Genomic DNA, 6000 nt, shown 5'->3' with positions numbered 1-6000 from the left:
TAACGATTAATAAGTATTTACCTACTTATGTCGCTGATAAAGAATATTTGTCAGATAAATCGACCAAAAAAACTCCAGTACCTCCGATTTCTTGTTTTTTTTTTTCAATTTTGAATATCATCCTTTTTTCGAATGACATACATACAGTGTACCAACAGTACCAATGTACATATGTATGTTTGTATGTATGTATTTGGCCGTTTGTAATTGCCTTTTTCTGTATCATGACAGAGTCTAAACAGTATCAAAATATATCTGGTACAGCTTAAATATTATACCGCATACATCGGAAGTTTATCTTTCGAAGATGTTTTACCTACGGTTTAAAAGTATACATATATGCCACAACTTCACTTCCAATGAAATTACCTCGGAGCTCTTGATGTTTCAATTAACCCACCAATTTTGTGGATTTATACCTTTTTCCTCAAAACTGTGGAAACCACTTTTGGGCATTATCATCTTAGTCTTTTCAATCGGTATCTGACCGAAACCACCACTAATCTTTACAAACTCTAAACTAAGCTCTTTAACCATTTTTCGCTGTTAATTTCCTAAAAAGACGCTTGAAAATAAATGAAAATCGATTTGATTGTGAATAAAAAATTCTATACAACTTTCAAAATTGACAAAGGCGTACAATGGACCCTCACAGTAGGTGCAAATACAATTTTCGCCAAAAACTGTCCAAATAAGTGCCAAGATTTACTCTAAACGCGAAGCTCGATAGAAATTTGTGGAAAAATTGACTTTATTGAAAAAATATTTTTGCAAATTTTTCGCAAATTTTCGCGATTTTTTTAGGTTTTATCCTTTTCTGCCATGAGACCATTCCGAATTGGTGCGAATTGTCAAAATCTGTTCAGCCGTTCTTGAGTTATAAGCGTAGTAACTAACATCATCCTTTTTTATATATATAGATTATAAGATGGTATTTTCATTCAAATTTTAAATCGAACGAGGAGCGCTTGCTCTTTGAGACATAACAATGTATAGGATCCACTAATCAGAATTTTTTGTCGATTTATTTTTGGATAACACTTCAGGGAAAAATACAAAATTATGAAAAAAGGGTAACCATATGTATTTTGCCTTAAAACGGGCTTCAAAAACTGGCTATGCCATATGGCCGAAAGGGTTAAATTCACACGAAAACGCACATTTATTATTGTAATCACTTCCCAAATACACGCTAACATCTTACGGAAGATATGGAAGACGTTCAAATAAATTTTGGGTCCCTTTAAAAGGGGAATAATTTTAAGGGAAAACGGTATCAGGTAATATCAGGTTTTCCGATACAGCGAATTGTTTTCTTTTCGTTTTTACCAAGATTTACTTTGACGGCTGCGATGTAGCATCATCTATAGCTTAATGTGCAAAAAAAACTCTATAACGCTTATAATTTGCACAAAGTTCATACACTTTTTATGCGCATCCGATTTCATTATCAACCGTGAAAAATACGTCGATCTAAACATATTTCGATAAAATCCATCAACAACCGTGGATGTACATTGACAATCAATTTTTGAGATAAATCAGATACAGATACAGCTAAACTTTTTAAACCTCTGTTTCTCAAAAACGCGAGTGGTGCGTAGGTTTCTTAACTGAAAAGGTAACGATCCGCAGATAACGCGAATTATTATTATCCTGTACCCAAAAAATCGGATTTTTAGAAAAAATATCGCACTAAATTTTGGCCTTTAGCAGTAGATTACTGTGATGCTGTGTGGTCTACATATTCAAAATACATGTCAAATTATGCGTAATTGCGAGAACTTTAATCCTATTTTTGGTTTTTTGAAATACCCGAATGCGCGTCCCAGCTAAATCAAAAAAACAAGTAAAAAGTCGTTAAGTTCGACCGGGCCGAACTTTTTATACCCTCCACCATAAAATAGTCTTACTTAAAATGGAATAATTAGGGTCCTTTCACAATTTTAGGTGTAACAACTTTTCGGCAATGGATAGACTCCTACTGCCTCCCACTATTGATTAAATTACACTGTGAACACAAATGTTGGGGCAGAGATAATTCCTTTTGGAGATGAAAGACCTTGGTGTGTGTATATTAAAAACCCCAAAGGACAGATGCGCCGTGAGTCGAACTTCCGCGCCATGGCGTGATGATTTTTTTGCAAGAGATCGTGTAAGCCATCATGAATTAGCTTTATATCTTTGTTTGTTGTTTTTGTAGAGCACTTAAACAATAGTGAACAAAGATATAACGCTAATTCCTGATGGCCCACAGGGTCTCTAACAAAAATTTAATCACGCCATAACGCGGAAGTTCGACTCACGGCGGATCTGTCCTTCGGGGTTCATAATATACTCACCAAGGCCTTTCTTCCCCAAGAGGAATTTTCCGTGCCCCAGACTTTCACCTCCATTTTGTTGCACAGTGTTATCTAATCTTATCTAAAAAATGTGTTCAGCTAGGTGAAAGGTACCATCTACGGGGCTATATCAATGAGTCAACATATCTTTAAATTTTTTGGCGGAAAAGTTTTATAGCTGCAGGGAACTTTAAGAATCAAATTGAGGGTAGTTTCATCAAAACAATGTAGACCCTCAATAATGGATCCATGTCGACGAATTTTAGTGAAGAAATTGCGTGACCACTGAAAATTCCCGAAAATCGGGAGGTACAGTTATATGGGGGGATATGCCAAAACATGGACCTATATTGACGATTATTTTTGAATAGACAAAATTGTAGCTAAAATTCTCAAAATACCGATCATTACAGCAAGTTCGGTTAAAAATTGCAGCTAAAATTCTCAAAATACGGAAAATCGGGAGATACCGTTATATGGGGGCTATACCAAAACATGGACCTATGTTGACGATGTTTGGTGGAGATGTTCATGACCACTGAGAACCTCAAATGTCAAATTGCAGATAGTTCGGTTAAAAATTGTGGCTAAAATTCTCAAAATACCGAAAATCGGGAGGTACCGTTATATGGGGACTATACAAAAACATGGACCTATGCCCATATCCTTTGGGATGTAAGTTTGTTGATCACTAGGAGCCCTAAGTGCCAAATTATAGCTAATTCGGTCTGCAAATGTGGCGAAGAACGTCAAAATACCTCAAATCCGGAGGTACCGTTATATGGGGGCTATACCAAAGAGTGGACCGATATAGCCCATCTTCGAACTTGACCTGCCTATGGAAAAAAGACTCTCGGGTGCAAAATTTCAGCACTCTATCTCAATTATTGCGGACGCTAGAGTGATTACAACAGACGGACGGACAGACGGACGTGCACAGATCGACTCAGAATTTTACCCTGATCAAGAATATATATACTTTATAGGGTCGCAAATGATTAGTTCGATGTGTTACAAACGGAATGACAAACTTAATATACCCTCCATACTATGGTGGAGGGTATAAAAAAAATCTAAAATCCGGCTTCAAGATGTTAGCATACATAAAAGGTGGATGCAGTGGAAATTTTGAAAAGTAATACATTATAAGAGTAATCTTCATTTTGTATTCTTCTACTTTTACTTTAGACAGATGTCCGCCATTTGATTGTTTTAACCAGAAATCGAGTAGCAACGTGAAAAACCTCGTTAGCTTCAACCTATTTTTAGTCATTTACGCTGTCATAACTTCCACGCAAATTCAATTTATTGCCAAATTTTTGAGCTTTGTTCGAAAACACTTAATTTGATCCTGCAAAAGTCATAGCTACTGGTAAACTACAATAGTTCGCGTATTATAATAGTACAAACCTTGGCTTCATGGAAACTAAATTTTTTTGTCTTTTACTCATATTCTTTAAAAACTATTCGTATAAATGAAGTAGTGTTGGTAGTGAAATATATATTTTAAAAATTCATGATTTTAACTCCCACTTAACAATAAATATTATTTCTCTAACATGATTTAAAAACTCAAATTTCTCAACGTCGTTATTATTAATTTTCTTACCCTATGTAAATTGTGAAAACAACTCTCATTCCATGTTCTGATGAACATCATATTTTTCAAATTTCATGGTTGATTATTATCCAGTTACTAATGCTGCTTAAATCCCTAATGAATTGTTAACGAACTAAATTTTTGTTTAAATCGTTTTGTAAAGTTCAAAATTTCTTCGGTATGAGGGTGGGTGGACATTTGAGAGCTACAAGAAATTTCACTGAACTGCAGGCAAAGAACAAAACTAAAATAGGATGTTACAATCCAGCACACAAAAAAGTTAAGAAAACTTCTAGTTATAATGGCATATGTGGTGGTAACACCTGAGCTTTGAAGTATAAAGTTCATGATACATATTCATGTGAATATCTTCGTGTGTAAACGTGTAGCTTCGTTACCTCACCAAATATTGTTTAAATCCAGTGGCAGCTGACAACAGTATTAGATATAAGAAATAGTACAAGAAAAGGGGGTTTTATGGTCTGTTGAGCCGAATTGTCTGTGCTCTCCGAAAAGGTATATTAGTTGCAAGGTAAACATTTCTGATGTAAAACACTTCTAAATGTAGGGTGCCCCAAAACTTGACAGTTTTAATAAACACAAATATGCATAGCGAAACGTATCCACTTGAAATCGATATGCGTGCTAAGACACTACTCTGCAGCAATTTACATAGATTTTTACTATTACTTGAACATTGTTTATTGATAAAACTTAAACACATGGTAGCTCACATTTTTACATACAATACACACACACAAAACATATGTAAAATTTCGCAGATTTTTTCACATCACAACATCATCTGTGCTGCGAACGACCCTTCTTGGCGCCAGCTTGACAAGTTTCTTTAATGAATTTCAATCTTGTCTAAATTTCCCAGTTCATTTTACAAAACTCTCACATACACACACACACACACTCTCCCGGCTCATTCACATGGTCCTTAAGAAGTTTGATCCTTGTAATATGTGCAAATTTGCCATATTACATTGGAGCGCAAAAACTATTTTACTTCACAAATTGTCGTAGAGAAAACGAACCAATAAGGGGTGAGGGGAAACAAAGACGATTACTCCCGCATCTAAAAGTATCATGTTAATTTACTCAACATACATCTCATGACGCCCGAGAAGACGACGAGGAAAAAGAGGATATTAGGGAAGCGAAGAAACTAACAAACATAAATCAATCAATTTTTTTAAACTGTCAGTACACAAGGAACACTTTATAAACAAACCTTTAAGTACTCTTCGATTTGTTCAATGCAAGGAGAGCGAAGAAGCGTTTTTTTTTCGTTGTCGATTTTTTGTTGGTTTAGCTGATTTGACAGAGGCGAAAGTTTGCAATGATGATATCCTTGGCATGAAAAACACCAATTTGAATTGATAGCATCGGCGCAACGCAGGGGCGTGGAAGAGATGGGAATCTTAAATACATAGCCGTTTAAGATGGCAAGTAGTTAACCTGCTCTGCATAAGAAACATAGTAACCCTAAACCCATCTCATTTATTTTCGTTACTTCTCTGTACATGAAATATTGTTGTTAAACAAACTTATGTTTCTCACAAATTTCTTATATACAAACATACATACATATTTTCCCACATCATTCTCATTGCCAATCATTTTTTTGTGTAGAAAGTTCTTTTGTTTATTGCCACAAACTTATGAAAAATTTTATTAAGCGTTAAATGAAAATAAATGAATTCTTCATTAAATTGACTCGGGGTTTTTGCATTTTAAACTTTCAAGTGAAATGTTGCGTTTTTTTGTCTTTCAACGAAAGATTGATTTATTTTCTTGAAATGTTATAAAGTTTATATTACAGAAATTTGATTTGATTTGGCAATGGAAAGATTTATGAGATGTTAAAGATGTTAAAACAATTTTAAATTCAGCTGTGTTCGGATTACATGACAATACAATATATTTTTCGGTTAATATAGAGGCTGACAAATATAATAAAAACACTTTGATATGGAAAAGTACAGGATATATTTTGGTTCCTCTTCCATCGTAAGTGGACGCTGATTAGGGAGCTAACATGTGCAGAGC

Source organism: Musca autumnalis, unplaced genomic scaffold (assembly GCF_047663935.1).
Source record: "Musca autumnalis isolate F117 unplaced genomic scaffold, ASM4766393v1 scaffold_1, whole genome shotgun sequence".
NCBI lineage: Eukaryota > Metazoa > Arthropoda > Insecta > Diptera > Muscidae > Musca > Musca autumnalis.
The sequence above is the reverse complement of the archived record's forward strand: the minus strand, read 5'-3'. Positions refer to the sequence as shown.